Genomic DNA, 17,886 nt, shown 5'->3' with positions numbered 1-17,886 from the left:
ACGGGGAGTGCAGACAACAAGGTACGGGGAGTGCAGACAACAAGGTACGAGGAGTGCAGACAACAAGGGACGGGAGTGCAGACAACAAGGTACGGGGAGTGCAGACAACAAGGGACGGGGAGTGCAGACGACAAGGTACGGGGAGTGCAGACGACAAGGTACCGGGAGTGCAGACAACAAGGTACGGGGAGTGCGGACAACAAGGGGCGGGGAGTGAAGACAACAAGGGACGGGGAGTGCAGACAACAAGGGACGGGGAGTGCAAACAACAAGGGACTGGGAGTGAAGACAACAAGGTACGGGGAGTGCAGACAACAAGGTACGGGGAGTGCAGACAACAAGGGACGGGGAGTGCAGTCGACAAGGTACGGGGAGTGCAGACAACAAGGGACCGGGAGTGCAGACAACAAGGGACGTGGAGTGCAGACAACAAGGGACGGGGAGTGCAGGCAACAAGGGACGGGGAGTGCAGGCAACAAGGGATGGGGAGTGCAGGCAACAAGGGACGGGAAGCGCAGGCAACAAGGGACGGGGAGTGCAGACAACAAGGGACGGGGAGTGCAGACAACAAGGGACTGGGAGTGCAGACAACAAGGAACGGGGAGTGCAGACAACAAGGGACGGGGAGTGCAGACAACAAGGGACGGGGAGTGCAGACAACAAGGGACTGGCAGTGCAAACAAGTGACAGGGAGTGCAGGCAACAAGGGACGGTGAGTGCAGACAACGAGGGACGGGGAGTGCAGACAACAAGGGACAGGGAGTGCAGACAACAAGGGACGGGGAGTGCAGACAACAAGGGACGGGAGTGCAGACAAAGGACGGGGAGTGCAGGCAACAAGAGACGGGGAGTGCAGACAACAAGGGGCGGGGAGTGCAGGCAACAAGGGACGGGGAGTGCAGACAACAAGGGACGGGGAGTTTAGGCAACAAGGGACGGGGAGTGCAGACAAGGGACGGGGAGTGCAGACAAGGAACGGGGAGTGCAGACAACAAGGGACGGGGAGTGCAGACAACAAGGTACGGGGAGTGCAGGCAACAAGGGACGGGGAGTGCAGGCAACAAGGAACGGGGAGTGCAGACAACAAGGCACGGGGAGTGCAGACACCAAGGGACAGGGAGTGCAGACAACTAGGTATGGGGAGTGCAGACAACAAGGTACGAGGAGTGCAGACAACAAGGGACGGGAGTGCAGACAACAAGGTACGGGGAGTGCAGACAACAAGGGACGGGGAGTGCAGACGACAAGGTACGGGGAGTGCAGACGACAAGGTACCGGGAGTGCAGACAACAAGGTACGGGGAGTGCAAACAACAAGGAACGGGGAGTGAAGACAACAAGGGACGGGGAGTGCAGACAACAAGGGACGGGGAGTGCAAACAACAAGGGACTGGGAGTGAAGACAACAAGGTACGGGGAGTGCAGACAACAAGGTACGAGGAGTGCAGACAACAAGGGACGGGGAGTGCAGTCGACAAGGTACGGGGAGTGCAGACAACAAGGGACCGGGAGTGCAGACAACAACGGACGTGGAGTGCAGACAACAAGGGACGGGGAGTGCAGGCAACAAGGGACGGGGAGTGCAGGCAACAAGGGATGGGGAGTGCAGGCAACAAGGGACGGGAAGCGCAGGCAACAAGGGACGGGGAGTGCAGACAACAAGGGACGGGGAGTGCAGACAACAAGGGACTGGGAGTGCAGACAACAAGGAACGGGGAGTGCAGACAACAAGGGACGGGGAGTGCAGACAACAAGGGACGGGGAGTGCAGACAACAAGGGACTGGGAGTGCAAACAAGTGACAGGGAGTGCAGGCAACAAGGGACGGTGAGTGCAGACAACAAGGGACGGGGAGTGCAGACAACAAGGGACAGGGAGTGCAGACAACAAGGGACGGGGAGTGCAGACAACAAGGGACGGGAGTGCAGACAAAGGACGGGGAGTGCAGGCAACAAGAGACGGGGAGTGCAGACAACAAGGGGCGGGGAGTGCAGGCAACAAGGGACGGGGAGTGCAGACAACAAGGGACGGGGAGTTTAGGCAACAAGGGACGGGGAGTGTAGACAACAACGTACGGGGAGTGCAGACAACAACGTACGGGAGTGCAGACGACAACGTACGGGGAGTGCAGACAACAAGGGACGGGGAGTACAATAAGGTACGGGCAGTTCAGACGACAAGGTACGGGGAGTGCAGACAACAACGTACGGGGAGTGCAGACAACAAGGGACGGGGAGTACAACAAGGTACGGGGAGTTCAGACGACAAGGTACGGGGAGTGCAGACAAGGGACGGGGAGTGCAGACAACAAGGGACGGGGAGTGCAGGCAACAAGGGATGGGGAGTGCAGTCAACAAGGGACGGGAAGCGCAGGCAACAATTGACGGGGAGTGCAGACAAGGAACGGGGAGTGCAGACAACAAGGGACAGGGAGTGCAGACAACAAGGGACGGGGAGTGCAGACAACAAGGGACAGGGAGTGCAGACAACAAGGGACAGGGAGTGCAGGCAACAAGGGACGGGGAGTGCAGACAACAAGGGACGGGGAGTGCAGACAACAAGGGACGGGGAGTGCAGACAACAAGGGACGGGGAGTGCAGATAACAAGGGACGGGGAATGCAGACAACAAGGGACGGGGAGTGCAGACAACAAGGGACGGGGAGTGCAGATAACAAGGGACGGGGAGTGCAGATAACAAGGGACGGGGAATGCAGACAACAAGGGACGGGGAGTGCAGACAACAAGGGACGGGGAGTGCAGATAACAAGGGACGGGGAGTGCAGACAACAAGGGACGGGGAGTGCAGACAACAAGGGACGGGGAGTGCAGATAACAAGGGACGGGGAGTGCAGATAACAAGGGACGGGGAGTGCAGACAACAAGGGACGGGGAGTGCAGGCAACAAGGGACGGGGAGTGCAGATAACAAGGGACGGGGAGTGCAGACAACAAGGGACGGGGAGTGCAGACAACAAGGGACGGGGAGTGCAGATAACAAGGGACGGGGAGTGCAGACAACAAGGGACGGGGAGTGCAGACAACAAGGGACGGGAAGTGCAGACGACAAGGTACGAGGAGTGCAGGCGACAAGGGATGGGGAATGCAGACAACAAGGGACGGGGAGTGCAGACAACAAGGTACGGGAAGTGCAGACAACAAGGTACGGGGAGTGCAGACAACAAGGGACGGGGAGTGCAGACAACAAGGGACGGGGAGTGCAGACAACAAGGGACGGGGAGTGCAGATAACAAGGGACGGGGAGTGCAGATAACAAGGGACGGGGAGTGCAGACAACAAGGGACGGGGAGTGCAGGCAACAAGGGACGGGGAGTGCAGATAACAAGGGACGGGGAGTGCAGACAACAAGGGACGGGGAGTGCAGACAACAAGGGACGGGAAGTGCAGACGACAAGGTACGAGGAGTGCAGGCGACAAGGGATGGGGAATGCAGACAACAAGGTACGGGGAGTGCAGACAACAAGGTACGGGAAGTGCAGACAACAAGGTACGGGGAGTGCAGACAACAAGGGACGGGGAGTGCAGACAACAAGGGACGGGGAGTGCAGACAACAAGGTACGGGGAGTGCAGACAACAAGGTACGGGGAGTGCAGACAACAAGGGACGGGGAGTGCAAACAACAAGGGACGGGGAGTGCAGACAACAAGGTACGGGGAGTGCAGACAACAAGGTACGAGGAGTGCAGACAACAAGGGACGGGAGTGCAGACAACAAGGTACGGGGAGTGCAGACAACAAGGGACGGGGAGTGCAGACGACAAGGTACGGGGAGTGCAGACGACAAGGTACCGGGAGTGCAGACAACAAGGTACGGGGAGTGCGGACAACAAGGGGCGGGGAGTGAAGACAACAAGGGACGGGGAGTGCAGACAACAAGGGACGGGGAGTGCAAACAACAAGGGACTGGGAGTGAAGACAACAAGGTACGGGGAGTGCAGACAACAAGGTACGGGGAGTGCAGACAACAAGGAACGGGGAGTGCAGTCGACAAGGTACGGGGAGTGCAGACAACAAGGGACCGGGAGTGCAGACAACAAGGGACGTGGAGTGCAGACAACAAGGGACGGGGAGTGCAGGCAACAAGGGACGGGGAGTGCAGGCAACAAGGGATGGGGAGTGCAGGCAACAAGGGATAGGGAAGCGCAGGCAACAAGGGACGGGGAGTGCAGACAACAAGGGACGGGGAGTGCAGACAACAAGGGACGGGGAGTGCAGACAACAAGGGACTGGGAGTGCAGACAACAAGGAACGGGGAGTGCAGACAACAAGGGACGGGGAGTGCAGACAACAAGGGACTGGGAGTGCAAACAAGTGACAGGGAGTGCAGGCAACAAGGGACGGTGAGTGCAGACAACGAGGGACGGGGAGTGCAGACAACAAGGGACAGGGAGTGCAGACAACAAGGGACGGGGAGTGCAGACAACAAGGGACGGGAGTGCAGACAAAGGACGGGGAGTGCAGGCAACAAGAGACGGGGAGTGCAGACAACAAGGGGCGGGGAGTGCAGGCAACAACGGACGGGGAGTGCAGACAACAAGGGACGGGGAGTTTAGGCAACAAGGGACGGGGAGTGCAGACAAGGGACGGGGAGTGCAGACAAGGAACGGGGAGTGCAGACAACAAGGGACGGGGAGTGCAGACAACAAGGTACGGGGAGTGCAGGCAACAAGGGACGGGGAGTGCAGGCAACAAGGAACGGGGAGTGCAGACAACAAGGCACGGGGAGTGCAGACACCAAGGGACAGGGAGTGCAGACAACAAGGTACGGGGAGTGCAGACAACAAGGTACGAGGAGTGCAGACAACAAGGGACGGGAGTGCAGACAACAAGGTACGGGGAGTGCAGACAACAAGGGACGGGGAGTGCAGACGACAAGGTACGGGGAGTGCAGACGACAAGGTACCGGGAGTGCAGACAACAAGGTACGGGGAGTGCAAACAACAAGGGGCGGGGAGTGAAGACAACAAGGGACGGGGAGTGCAGACAACCAGGGACGGGGAGTGCAAACAACAAGGGACTGGGAGTGAAGACAACAAGGTACGGGGAGTGCAGACAACAAGGTACGGGGAGTGCAGACAACAAGGGACGGGGAGTGCAGATAACAAGGGACGGGGAGTGCAGACAACAAGGGACGGGGAGTGCAGGCAACAAGGGACGGGGAGTGCAGACAACAAGGTACGGGGAGTGCAGACAACAAGGGACGGGGAGTGCAGATAACAAGGGACGGGGAGTGCAGACAACAAGGGACGGGGAGTGCAGATAACAAGGGACGGGGAGTGCAGATAACAAGGGACGGGGAGTGCAGACAACAAGGGACGGGGAGTGCAGACAACAAGGTACGGGGAGTGCAGACAACAAGGGACGGGGAGTGCAGACAACAAGGGACGGGGAGTGCAGATAACAAGGGACGGGGAGTGCAGACAACAAGGGACGGGGAGTGCAGACAACAAGGTACGGGGAGTGCAGACAACAAGGGACGGGGAGTGCAGATAACAAGGGACGGGGAGTGCAGACAACAAGGGACGGGGAGTGCAGGCAACAAGGGACGGGGAGTGCAGATAACAAGGGACGGGGAGTGCAGACAACAAGGGACGGGGAGTGCAGACAACAAGGGACGGGGAGTGCAGATAACAAGGGACGGGGAGTGCAGACAACAAGGGACGGGGAGTGCAGACAACAAGGGACGGGAAGTGCAGACGACAAGGTACGAGGAGTGCAGGCGACAAGGGATGGGGAATGCAGACAACAAGGGACGGGGAGTGCAGACAACAAGGTACGGGAAGTGCAGACAACAAGGTACGGGGAGTGCAGACAACAAGGGACGGGGAGTGCAGACAACAAGGGACGGGGAGTGCAGACAACAAGGTACGGGGAGTGCAGACAACAAGGTACGGGGAGTGCAGACAACAAGGGACGGGGAGTGCAAACAACAAGGGACGGGGAGTGCAGACAACAAGGTACGGGGAGTGCAGACAACAAGGTACGAGGAGTGCAGACAACAAGGGACGGGAGTGCAGACAACAAGGTACGGGGAGTGCAGACAACAAGGGACGGGGAGTGCAGACGACAAGGTACGGGGAGTGCAGACGACAAGGTACCGGGAGTGCAGACAACAAGGTACGGGGAGTGCGGACAACAAGGGGCGGGGAGTGAAGACAACAAGGGACGGGGAGTGCAGACAACAAGGGACGGGGAGTGCAAACAACAAGGGACTGGGAGTGAAGACAACAAGGTACGGGGAGTGCAGACAACAAGGTACGGGGAGTGCAGACAACAAGGGACGGGGAGTGCAGTCGACAAGGTACGGGGAGTGCAGACAACAAGGGACCGGGAGTGCAGACAACAAGGGACGTGGAGTGCAGACAACAAGGGACGGGGAGTGCAGGCAACAAGGGACGGGGAGTGCAGGCAACAAGGGATGGGGAGTGCAGGCAACAAGGGACGGGAAGCGCAGGCAACAAGGGACGGGGAGTGCAGACAACAAGGGACGGGGAGTGCAGACAACAAGGGACTGGGAGTGCAGACAACAAGGAACGGGGAGTGCAGACAACAAGGGACGGGGAGTGCAGACAACAAGGGACGGGGAGTGCAGACAACAAGGGACTGGCAGTGCAAACAAGTGACAGGGAGTGCAGGCAACAAGGGACGGTGAGTGCAGACAACGAGGGACGGGGAGTGCAGACAACAAGGGACAGGGAGTGCAGACAACAAGGGACGGGGAGTGCAGACAACAAGGGACGGGAGTGCAGACAAAGGACGGGGAGTGCAGGCAACAAGAGACGGGGAGTGCAGACAACAAGGGGCGGGGAGTGCAGGCAACAAGGGACGGGGAGTGCAGACAACAAGGGACGGGGAGTTTAGGCAACAAGGGACGGGGAGTGCAGACAAGGGACGGGGAGTGCAGACAAGGAACGGGGAGTGCAGACAACAAGGGACGGGGAGTGCAGACAACAAGGTACGGGGAGTGCAGGCAACAAGGGACGGGGAGTGCAGGCAACAAGGAACGGGGAGTGCAGACAACAAGGCACGGGGAGTGCAGACACCAAGGGACAGGGAGTGCAGACAACTAGGTATGGGGAGTGCAGACAACAAGGTACGAGGAGTGCAGACAACAAGGGACGGGAGTGCAGACAACAAGGTACGGGGAGTGCAGACAACAAGGGACGGGGAGTGCAGACGACAAGGTACGGGGAGTGCAGACGACAAGGTACCGGGAGTGCAGACAACAAGGTACGGGGAGTGCAAACAACAAGGAACGGGGAGTGAAGACAACAAGGGACGGGGAGTGCAGACAACAAGGGACGGGGAGTGCAAACAACAAGGGACTGGGAGTGAAGACAACAAGGTACGGGGAGTGCAGACAACAAGGTACGAGGAGTGCAGACAACAAGGGACGGGGAGTGCAGTCGACAAGGTACGGGGAGTGCAGACAACAAGGGACCGGGAGTGCAGACAACAACGGACGTGGAGTGCAGACAACAAGGGACGGGGAGTGCAGGCAACAAGGGACGGGGAGTGCAGGCAACAAGGGATGGGGAGTGCAGGCAACAAGGGACGGGAAGCGCAGGCAACAAGGGACGGGGAGTGCAGACAACAAGGGACGGGGAGTGCAGACAACAAGGGACTGGGAGTGCAGACAACAAGGAACGGGGAGTGCAGACAACAAGGGACGGGGAGTGCAGACAACAAGGGACGGGGAGTGCAGACAACAAGGGACTGGGAGTGCAAACAAGTGACAGGGAGTGCAGGCAACAAGGGACGGTGAGTGCAGACAACAAGGGACGGGGAGTGCAGACAACAAGGGACAGGGAGTGCAGACAACAAGGGACGGGGAGTGCAGACAACAAGGGACGGGAGTGCAGACAAAGGACGGGGAGTGCAGGCAACAAGAGACGGGGAGTGCAGACAACAAGGGGCGGGGAGTGCAGGCAACAAGGGACGGGGAGGGACGGGGAGTGCAGACAACAAGGGACGGGGAGTGCAGGCAACAAGGGACGGGGAGTGCAGGCAACAAGGAACGGGGAGTGCAGACAACAAGGCACGGGGAGTGCCGACACCAAGGGACAGGGAGTGCAGTGCAGACAACAAGGTACGGGGTGCAGTGCAGACAACAAGGGTACAGGGAGTGCAGGCAACAAGGTACGGGGAGTGCAGACAACAAGGGACAGGGAGTGCAGACAACAAGGGACGTGCAGACAACAAGGTACGGGGAGTGCAGACAACAAGGTACGGGGAGTGCAGACAACAAGGGACGGGGAGTGCAGACAACAAGGGACGGGGAGTGCAGGCAACAAGGGACGGGGAGTGCAGACAACAAGGTACGAGGAGTGCAGACAACAAGGTACGGGAAGTGCAGACAACAAGGGACAGGGAGTGCAGACAACAAGGTACGGGGAGTGCAGACAACAAGACACAGAGAATGCAGACAACAAGGGACGGGGAGTGCAGACAACAAGGTACGGGGAGTGCAGACAACAAGACACAGAGAGTGCAGACAACAAGGGACGGGGAGTGCCGACAACAAGGTACGGGGAGTGCAGACAACAAGGGACAGGGAGTGCAGACAACAAGGGACGGGGAGTGCAGGCAACAAGGGACGGGGAGTGCAGACAACAAGGTACGGGGAGTGCAGACAACAAGGGACGGGGAGTGCCGACAACAAGGTACGGGGAGTGCAGACAACAAGGGACAGGGAGTGCAGACAACAAGGGACGGGGAGTGCAGACGACAAGGTACGAGGAGTGCAGGCGACAAGGGATGGGGAATGCAGACAACAAGGGACGGGGAGTGCAGACAACAAGGTACGGGAAGTGCAGACAACAAGGTACGGGGAGTGCAGACAACAAGGGACGGGGAGTGCAGACAACAAGGGACGGGGAGTGCAGACAACAAGGTACGGGGAGTGCAGACAACAAGGTACGGGGAGTGCAGACAACAAGGGACGGGGAGTGCAAACAACAAGGGACGGGGAGTGCAGACAACAAGGTACGGGGAGTGCAGACAACAAGGTACGAGGAGTGCAGACAACAAGGGACGGGAGTGCAGACAACAAGGTACGGGGAGTGCAGGCAAGAAGGTACGGGGAGTGAAGACAACAAGGTACGGGGAGTGCAGACAAGAAGGTACGGGGAGTGCAGACAAGAAGGTACGGGGAGTGAAGACAACAAGGTACGGGGAGTGCAGACAAGAAGGTACGGGGAGTGAAGACAACAAGGTACGGGGAGTGCAGACAAGAAGGTACGGGGAGTGAAGACAACAAGGTACGGGGAGTGCAGACAAGAAGGTACGGGGAGTGCAGACAAGAAGGTACGGGGAGTGCAGGCAACAAGGTACGGGGAGTGCAGACAAGAAGGTACGGGGAGTGCAGACAAGAAGGTACGGGGAGTGAAGACAACAAGGTACGGGGAGTGCAGACAAGAAGGTACGGGGAGTGCAGACAAGAAGGTACGGGGAGTGCAGGCAACAAGGTACGGGGAGTGCAGACAAGAAGGTACGGGGAGTGCAGACAAGAAGGTACGGGGAGTGAAGACAACAAGGTACGGGGAGTGCAGACAAGAAGGTACGGGGAGTGAAGACAACAAGGTACGGGGAGTGCAGACAAGAAGGTACGGGGAGTGAAGACAACAAGGTACGGGGAGTGCAGACAAGAAGGTACGGGGAGTGAAGACAACAAGGTACGGGGAGTGCAGACAAGAAGGTACGGGGAGTGCAGACAAGAAGGTACGGGGAGTGCAGACAAGAAGGTACGGGGAGTGCAGACAAGAAGGTACGGGGAGTGCAGACAAGAAGGTACGGGGAGTGCAGGCAACAAGGTACGGGGAGTGCAGACAAGAAGGTACGGGGAGTGCAGACAAGAAGGTACGGGGAGTGCAGACAAGAAGGTACGGGGAGTGCAGACAAGAAGGTACGGGGAGTGCAGGCAACAAGGTACGGGGAGTGCAGACAAGAAGGTACGGGGAGTGCAGACAAGAAGGTACGGGGAGTGCAGACAAGAAGGTACGGGGAGTGCAGGCAACAAGGTACGGGGAGTGCAGACAAGAAGGTACGGGGAGTGCAGACAAGAAGGTACGGGGAGTGCAGACAAGAAGGTACGGGGAGTGCAGACAAGAAGGTACGGGGAGTGCAGACAAGAAGGTACGGGGAGTGCAGACAAGAAGGTACGGGGAGTGCAGACAAGAAGGTACGGGGAGTGCAGACAAGAAGGTACGGGGAGCGCAGACAAGAAGGTACGAGGAGTGCAGACAAGAAGGTACGGGGAGTGCAGGCAACAAGGTACGGGGAGTGCAGACAAGAAGGTACGGGGAGTGCAGACAAGAAGGTACGGGGAGTGCAGACAAGAAGGTACGGGGAGTGCAGACAAGAAGGTACGGGGAGTGCAGACAAGAAGGTACGGGGAGTGCAGGCAACAAGGTACGGGGAGTGCAGACAAGAAGGTACGGGGAGTGCAGAAAAGAAGGTACGAAGAGTGCAGACAAGAAGGTACGGGGAGTGCAGACAAGAAGGTACGGGGAGTGCAGACAAGAAGGTACGGGGAGTGCAGGCAACAAGGTACGGGGAGTGCGGACAACAAGGGACGGGGAGTGCAGACAACAAGGGACGGGGAGTGCAGACAACAAGTTACGGGGAGTGCAGACAACAAGGTACGAAGAGTGCAGACAACAAGGGATGGGGAGTGCAAACAACAAGGGACGGGGAGTGCAGACAACAAGGTACGGGGAGTGCAGACAAGAAGGTACGGGGAGTGCAGACAAGAAGGTACGGGGAGTGCAGACAACAAGGGACGGGGAGTGCAGACAACAAGGTACGGGGAGTGCAGACAACAAGGTACGAAGAGTGCAGACAACAAGGGATGGGGAGTGCAGACAACAAGGTACGGGGAGTGCAGGCAACAAGGTACGGGGAGTGCAGACAACAAGGGACGGGGAGTGCCGACACCAAGGTACGGGGAGTGCAGACAACAAGGTACGGGGAGTGCAGACAACAAGGGACGGGGAGTGTAGACAACAACGTACGGGGAGTGCAGACAACAACGTACGGGAGTGCAGACGACAACGTACGGGGAGTGCAGACAACAAGGGACGGGGAGTACAATAAGGTACGGGCAGTTCAGACGACAAGGTACGGGGAGTGCAGACAAGGGACGGGGAGTGCAGACAACAAGGGACGGGGAGTGCAGGCAACAAGGGATGGGGAGTGCAGTTAACAAGGGACGGGAAGCGCAGGCAACAATTGACGGGGAGTGCAGACAAGGAACGGGGAGTGCAGACAACAAGGGAGTGCAGACAACAAGGGACGGGGAGTGCAGACAACAAGGGACAGGGAGTGCAGACAACAAGGGACAGGGAGTGCAGGCAACAAGGGACGGGGAGTGCAGACAACAAGGGACGGGGAGTGCAGACAACAAGGGACGGGGAGTGCAGACAACAAGGGACGGGGAGTGCAGATAACAAGGGACGGGGAGTGCAGACAACAAGGGACGGGGAGTGCAGACAACAAGGGACGGGGAGTGCAGACAACAAGGGACGGGGAGTGCAGATAACAAGGGACGGGGAATGCAGACAACAAGGGACGGGGAGTGCAGACAACAAGGGACGGGGAGTGCAGATAACAAGGGACGGGGAGTGCAGACAACAAGGGACGGGGAGTGCAGACAACAAGGGACGGGGAGTGCAGACAACAAGGGACGGGGAGTGCAGATAACAAGGGACGGGGAGTGCAGACAACAAGGGACGGGGAGTGCAGGCAACAAGGGACGGGGAGTGCAGATAACAAGGGACGGGGAGTGCAGACAACAAGGGACGGGGAGTGCAGACAACAAGGGACGGGGAGTGCAGGCAACAAGGGACGGGGAGTGCAGATAACAAGGGACGGGGAGTGCAGACACCAAGGTACGGGGAGTGCAGACAACAAGGTACGGGGAGTGCAGACAACAAGGGACGGGGAGTGCAACAACGTACGGGGAGTGCAGACAACAACGGGGAGTGCAGACGGTACGGGGAGTGCAGACAACAAGGGACGGGGAGTGCAGACGACAAGGTAGGGGGAGTGCAGTCAACAAGGTACGGGAAGAGCAGACAACAAGGGACGGGGAGTACAACAAGGTACGGGGAGTTCAGACACAAGGTACGGGGAGTGCAGACAAGGGACGGGGAGTGCAGACAACAAGGGACGGGGAGTGCAGACGACAAGGTATGGGGAGTGCAGGCAACAAGGGACGGGAAGCGCAGGCAACAATTGACGGGGAGTGCAGACAAGGACGGGGAGTGCAGACAACAAGGGACAGGGAGTGCAGACAACAAGGGACGGGGAGTGCAGACAACAAGGGACAGGGAGTGCAGACAACAAGGGACAGGGAGTGCAGGCAACAAGGGACGGGGAGTGCAGACAACAAGGGACGGGGAGTGCAGACAACAAGGGACGGGGAGTGCACGGGGAGTGCAGACAACAAGGGACGGGGAGTGCAGACAACAAGGGACGGGGAGTGCAGACAACAAGGGACGGGGAGTGCAGATAACAAGGGACGGGGAATGCAGACAACAAGGGACGGGGAGTGCAGACAACAAGGGACGGGGAGTGCAGATAACAAGGGACGGGGAGTGCAGACAACAAGGGACGGGGAGTGCAGACAACAAGGGACGGGGAGTGCAGACAACAAGGGACGGGGAGTGCAGATAACAAGGGACGGGGAGTGCAGACAACAAGGGACGGGGAGTGCAGGCAACAAGGGATGGGGAGTGCAGACAACAAGGGACGAGGAGTGCAGACAACAAGGGACGGGGAGTGCAGACAACAAGGGACGGGGAGTGCAGACAACAAGGGACGGGGAGTGCAGACAACAAGGGACGGGGAGTGCAGACAACAAGGGACGGGAAGTGCAGACGACAAGGTACGAGGAGTGCAGGCGACAAGGGATGGGGAATGCAGACAACAAGGGACGGGGAGTGCAGACAACAAGGTACGGGAGTGCAGACAACAAGGTACGGGGAGTGCAGACAACAAGGGACGGGGAGTGCAGACAACAAGGGACGGGGAGTGCAGACAACAAGGGACGGTGAGTGCAGATAACAAGGGACGGGGAGTGCAGATAACAAGGGACGGGGAGTGCCGACAACAAGGGACGGGGAGTGCAGGCAACAAGGGACGGGGAGTGCAGATAACAAGGGACGGGGAGTGCAGACAACAAGGTACGGGGAGTGCAGACAACAAGGACGGGAGTGCAGACACAAGGTACGAGGAGTGCAGGCGACAAGGGACGGGGAGTGCAGACAACAAGGTACGGGGAGTGCAGACAACAAGGTACGGGGAGTGCAGACAACAAGGTACGGGGAGTGCAGACAACAAGGGACGGGGAGTGCAGACAACAAGGGACGGGGAGTGCAGACAACAAGGTACGGGGAGTGCAGACAACAAGGTACGGGGAGTGCAGACAACAAGGGACGGGGAGTGCAAACAACAAGGGACGGGGAGTGCAGACAACAAGGTACGGGGAGTGCAGACAACAAGGTACGAGGAGTGCAGACAACAAGGGACGGGAGTGCAGACAACAAGGTACGGGGAGTGCAGACAACAAGGGACGGGGAGTGCAGACGACAAGGTACGGGGAGTGCAGACGACAAGGTACCGGGAGTGCAGACAACAAGGTACGGGGAGTGCGGACAACAAGGGGCGGGGAGTGAAGACAACAAGGGACGGGGAGTGCAGACAACAAGGGACGGGGAGTGCAAACAACAAGGGACTGGGAGTGAAGACAACAAGGTACGGGGAGTGCAGACAACAAGGTACGGGGAGTGCAGACAACAAGGGACGGGGAGTGCAGTCGACAAGGTACGGGGAGTGCAGACAACAAGGGACCGGGAGTGCAGACAACAAGGGACGTGGAGTGCAGACAACAAGGGACGGGGAGTGCAGGCAACAAGGGACGGGGAGTGCAGGCAACAAGGGATGGGGAGTGCAGGCAACAAGGGACGGGAAGCGCAGGCAACAAGGGACGGGGAGTGCAGACAACAAGGGACGGGGAGTGCAGACAACAAGGGACGGGGAGTGCAGACAACAAGGGACGGGGAGTGCAGACAACAAGGAACGGGGAGTGCAGACAACAAGGGACGGGGAGTGCAGACAACAAGGGACTGGGAGTGCAAACAAGTGACAGGGAGTGCAGGCAACAAGGGACGGTGAGTGCAGACAACGAGGGACGGGGAGTGCAGACAACAAGGGACAGGGAGTGCAGACAACAAGGGACGGGGAGTGCAGACAACAAGGGACGGGAGTGCAGACAAAGGACGGGGAGTGCAGGCAACAAGAGACGGGGAGTGCAGACAACAAGGGGCGGGGAGTGCAGGCAACAACGGACGGGGAGTGCAGACAACAAGGGACGGGGAGTTTAGGCAACAAGGGACGGGGAGTGCAGACAAGGGACGGGGAGTGCAGACAAGGAACGGGGAGTGCAGACAACAAGGGACGGGGAGTGCAGACAACAAGGTACGGGGAGTGCAGACAACAAGGTACGGGGAGTGCAGACCACAAGGAACGGGGAGTGCAGACAACAAGGCACGGGGAGTGCAGACACCAAGGGACAGGGAGTGCAGACAACAAGGTACGGGGAGTGCAGACAACAAGGGACGGGGAGTGCAGACAACAAGGGACGGGGAGTGCAGACAACAAGGTACGGGGAGTGCAGACAACAAGGGACGGGGAGTGCAGACGACAAGGTACGGGGAGTGCAGACGACAAGGTACCGGGAGTGCAGACAACAAGGTACGGGGAGTGCAAACAACAAGGGGCGGGGAGTGAAGACAACAAGGGACGGGGAGTGCAGACAACAAGGGACGGGGAGTGCAAACAACAAGGGACTGGGAGTGAAGACAACAAGGTACGGGGAGTGCAGACAACAAGGTACGGGGAGTGCAGACAACAAGGGACGGGGAGTGCAGATAACAAGGGACGGGGAGTGCAGACAACAAGGGACGGGGAGTGCAGGCAACAAGGGACGGGGAGTGCAGATAACAAGGGACGGGGAGTGCAGACAACAAGGGACGGGGAGTGCAGACAACAAGGGACGGGGAGTGCAGATAACAAGGGACGGGGAGTGCAGACAACAAGGGACGGGGAGTGCAGACAACAAGGGACGGGAAGTGCAGACGACAAGGTACGAGGAGTGCAGGCGACAAGGGATGGGGAATGCAGACAACAAGGGACGGGGAGTGCAGACAACAAGGTACGGGAAGTGCAGACAACAAGGTACGGGGAGTGCAGACAACAAGGGACGGGGAGTGCAGACAACAAGGGACGGGGAGTGCAGACAACAAGGTACGGGGAGTGCAGACAACAAGGTACGGGGAGTGCAGACAACAAGGGACGGGGAGTGCAAACAACAAGGGACGGGGAGTGCAGACAACAAGGTACGGGGAGTGCAGACAACAAGGTACGAGGAGTGCAGACAACAAGGGACGGGAGTGCAGACAACAAGGTACGGGGAGTGCAGACAACAAGGGACGGGGAGTGCAGACGACAAGGTACGGGGAGTGCAGACGACAAGGTACCGGGAGTGCAGACAACAAGGTACGGGGAGTGCGGACAACAAGGGGCGGGGAGTGAAGACAACAAGGGACGGGGAGTGCAGACAACAAGGGACGGGGAGTGCAAACAACAAGGGACTGGGAGTGAAGACAACAAGGTACGGGGAGTGCAGACAACAAGGTACGGGGAGTGCAGACAACAAGGGACGGGGAGTGCAGTCGACAAGGTACGGGGAGTGCAGACAACAAGGGACCGGGAGTGCAGACAACAAGGGACGTGGAGTGCAGACAACAAGGGACGGGGAGTGCAGGCAACAAGGGACGGGGAGTGCAGGCAACAAGGGATGGGGAGTGCAGGCAACAAGGGACGGGAAGCGCAGGCAACAAGGGACGGGGAGTGCAGACAACAAGGGACGGGGAGTGCAGACAACAAGGGACTGGGAGTGCAGACAACAAGGAACGGGGAGTGCAGACAACAAGGGACGGGGAGTGCAGACAACAAGGGACGGGGAGTGCAGACAACAAGGGACTGGCAGTGCAAACAAGTGACAGGGAGTGCAGGCAACAAGGGACGGTGAGTGCAGACAACGAGGGACGGGGAGTGCAGACAACAAGGGACAGGGAGTGCAGACAACAAGGGACGGGGAGTGCAGACAACAAGGGACGGGAGTGCAGACAAAGGACGGGGAGTGCAGGCAACAAGAGACGGGGAGTGCAGACAACAAGGGGCGGGGAGTGCAGGCAACAAGGGACGGGGAGTGCAGACAACAAGGGACGGGGAGTTTAGGCAACAAGGGACGGGGAGTGCAGACAAGGGACGGGGAGTGCAGACAAGGAACGGGGAGTGCAGACAACAAGGGACGGGGAGTGCAGACAACAAGGTACGGGGAGTGCAGGCAACAAAGGACGGGGAGTGCAGGCAACAAGGAACGGGGAGTGCAGACAACAAGGCACGGGGAGTGCAGACACCAAGGGACAGGGAGTGCAGACAACAAGGTATGGGGAGTGCAGACAACAAGGTACGAGGAGTGCAGACAACAAGGGACGGGAGTGCAGACAACAAGGTACGGGGAGTGCAGACAACAAGGGACGGGGAGTGCAGACGACAAGGTACGGGGAGTGCAGACGACAAGGTACCGGGAGTGCAGACAACAAGGTACGGGGAGTGCAAACAACAAGGAACGGGGAGTGAAGACAACAAGGGACGGGGAGTGCAGACAACAAGGGACGGGGAGTGCAAACAACAAGGGACTGGGAGTGAAGACAACAAGGTACGGGGAGTGCAGACAACAAGGTACGAGGAGTGCAGACAACAAGGGACGGGGAGTGCAGTCGACAAGGTACGGGGAGTGCAGACAACAAGGGACCGGGAGTGCAGACAACAAGGGACGTGGAGTGCAGACAACAAGGGACGGGGAGTGCAGGCAACAAGGGACGGGGAGTGCAGGCAACAAGGGATGGGGAGTGCAGGCAACAAGGGACGGGAAGCGCAGGCAACAAGGGACGGGGAGTGCAGACAACAAGGGACGGGGAGTGCAGACAACAAGGGACTGGGAGTGCAGACAACAAGGAACGGGGAGTGCAGACAACAAGGGACGGGGAGTGCAGACAACAAGGGACGGGGAGTGCAGACAACAAGGGACTGGGAGTGCAAACAAGTGACAGGGAGTGCAGGCAACAAGGGACGGTGAGTGCAGACAACAAGGGACGGGGAGTGCAGACAACAAGGGACAGGGAGTGCAGACAACAAGGGACGGGGAGTGCAGACAACAAGGGACGGGAGTGCAGACAAAGGACGGGGAGTGCAGGCAACAAGAGACGGGGAGTGCAGACAACAAGGGGCGGGGAGTGCAGGCAACAAGGGACGGGGAGTGCAGACAACAAGGGACGGGGAGTTTAGGCAACAAGGGACGGGGAGTGCAGACAAGGGACGGGGAGTGCAGACAACAAGGTACGGGGAGTGCAGGCAACAAGGGACGGGGAGTGCAGGCAACAAGGAACGGGGAGTGCAGACAACAAGGCACGGGGAGTGCAGACACCAAGGGACAGGGAGTGCAGACAACAAGGTACGGGGAGTGCAGACAACAAGGCACAGGGAGTGCCGACAACAAGGTACGGGGAGTGCAGACAACAAGGGACAGGGAGTGCAGACAACAAGGGACGGGGAGTGCAGGCAACAAGGGACGGGGAGTGCAGACAACAAGGTACGGGGAGTGCAGACAACAAGGGACGGGGAGTGCAGACAACAAGGGACGGTGAGTGCAGACAACAAGGGACGGGGAGTGCAGACAACAAGGTACGAGGAGTGCAGACAACAAGGTACGGGAAGTGCAGACAACAAGGGACAGGGAGTGC

Source organism: Cherax quadricarinatus, chromosome 13 (genome assembly GCF_038502225.1).
Source record: "Cherax quadricarinatus isolate ZL_2023a chromosome 13, ASM3850222v1, whole genome shotgun sequence".
NCBI lineage: Eukaryota > Metazoa > Arthropoda > Malacostraca > Decapoda > Parastacidae > Cherax > Cherax quadricarinatus.
The sequence above is the reverse complement of the archived record's forward strand: the minus strand, read 5'-3'. Positions refer to the sequence as shown.